Consider the following 2,252-nt stretch of genomic DNA (forward strand, 5'->3'; position numbering starts at 1 on the left):
AACTCGGGCCAGGTGATATTAGTGGGAGATATGAACGCGCACATGGACGATTTAGACGGATATACTGATTACAACGGCTCTCTAGTGCTGGATTTGTGTGATGAACAGAACCTTATAGTAGTTAACAGGGAGAATAAGTGTCATGGACAGGTAACGTGGCAATGCGGAAACAGGCAGTCATGTATCGACTACGCCTTAGTCTCAGAAATGGTCTACGAACAACTGGACCAAATGATAATAGACGAAAATGGAAAAAAATAGCCTGGGAAGCGATCATAGACGTTTAGCATTAAAGTTTGGGAGAGATACCAGCGCAGAACATGAACCAATAGCCTCAGAGTTTTTAAAAATGAATGACGAGCAAATAACAGAGATCGCAAACAACATAGAGAAGAAAATTGAGGCTTTTCCTACAGCAGTCTGGGAATATAAGGAACTGGTGGAGGTTATGCAGCATGAATAAGGCGGACACGGCAATACAATTGTTGGATTGGAAAGAGGAAACCACGTAAGTGGTGGAACAAGGAAATTAAACAAGCTATAGAAGAGCGTAAAGAGGCATCTAGGGTTCATCGAGAAGCCAAAAAGTTGGGATTACAAGAAGAAGAGGTGCTCCTTAGATGGAATACATACCGAGAAAAGAAAAGGGTTGCGAGTGAGCTCGTGCAAGAGAAAATTAAATGCGCAAGTGAACGTTGGGTGCATAACATTCACAAAAGAGACAAAGGCGCCCCAAAAAGATTCTGGAACCATATAAAAGCACTCGGAGCTCCAACTAGAAACTCGCAAACGGCTATAAGGGATGAAGACGGTAACATCTATGAAGGCGATGATGCGCTGCGGTACATCACAGACGTTATCAGGCATAACTTCGGTACGAGAAAAAGCGTAGTTCAGACAACAGATCCAGCAACAACAGAGAGGCCTGAGAGATCAAAATTCAGCATAGAAAGCTTTTATTGGAAAAAGGCAGCAGAAAATGTCCCTAACAACACGGCAGCAGGACCCGATGAAATCCCAATACAGCTAATCAAAACCTCGGTCCAAAAAGCAAGGCACTGCTGACTAATGCCATAGAGCAAGTGATTAGAACAAAGAATATTCCCGTTGGAATGGCGTGAAAGCAAGATGAATCTTATCTACAAAGGCAAAGGAGATAAGGCAAAAACGAGCTCGTACAGGCCAGTTACAGTAACGTCGGTGATATATAGAATGGCAATGCAAGCCATAAAATTAGAACTGTCGAAGTGGGTGGAGGAAAACGGTGTATTGGGGGAACTACAGAATGGGTTCAGGCCAGGCAGACGCTTAGAAGACAATATGTTTGTACTAACTCAGTGCATAGAGATTTCAGTAGCTCAGAAAAGACCTTTATGGATAGCATTTCTAGATATTAAAGGAGCTTATGACAACGTAGACAGGGAATTGTTGTGGGATATTCTTCAATACGAAGGCATAGATGACGATTTCGTGGAGCTGCTGAGGGAGATATATCGAGACAACCAAGTACAAGTGGCATGGGAAGGCCGAAAAGGAAATGAAATGGTGGGAATTCACCAAGGATTGAAGCAAGGATGCCCTCTGTCACCATTGTTGTTCACGCTTTACGTCAAGGGCATAGAAAGACGACTGGAAAACAGCGAATTAGGTTTTGATTTATCCTACATGCGTAATGGACAAATGGTGCAACAGAAGATCCCTGGACTGATGTACGCAGACGACATTGTGCTACTAGCGGACAATAAAAAAGATTTACAGATACTTGCGAATATCTGTGGGAACGCAGCGACAAATCTAGGCCTTAAGTTTAGCACAGAGAAATCAGGGATTATGATCTTTAATGAGCACACGAGTAACTTCGTGGTGTCAATTCAACAGCAAGTAATACCCATAGTGAAGCAATATAAGTACCTCGGCGTACACATAAACGAAGGAAAGAATTACTCAAGCAACCACCAAGATAATCTGAAAATAAAGGGGAAGCGGAATGCAGCATTAATGAAACACAGAGCACTGTGGGGCCACAATAAGTATGAGGTGGTGCGTGGAATCTGGAAAGGAGTAATGGTGCCAGCGCTAACATTCGCAAATGCCATTATATGCTTAAATCGGATATATTGGCGGGTTTGGAAGTTAACCAAGATCAGTAGGCCGGTGGCTTTGGGAGCACACGGTAATACGACAAATGAGGCAGTGCATGGAGACATGGGTTGGGCCTCTTTTGAAGTCAGAGAAGCACAAAGCAAAATTAG

The sequence above is a fragment of the Dermacentor silvarum genome, chromosome 4 (assembly GCF_013339745.2).
Source record: "Dermacentor silvarum isolate Dsil-2018 chromosome 4, BIME_Dsil_1.4, whole genome shotgun sequence".
NCBI lineage: Eukaryota > Metazoa > Arthropoda > Arachnida > Ixodida > Ixodidae > Dermacentor > Dermacentor silvarum.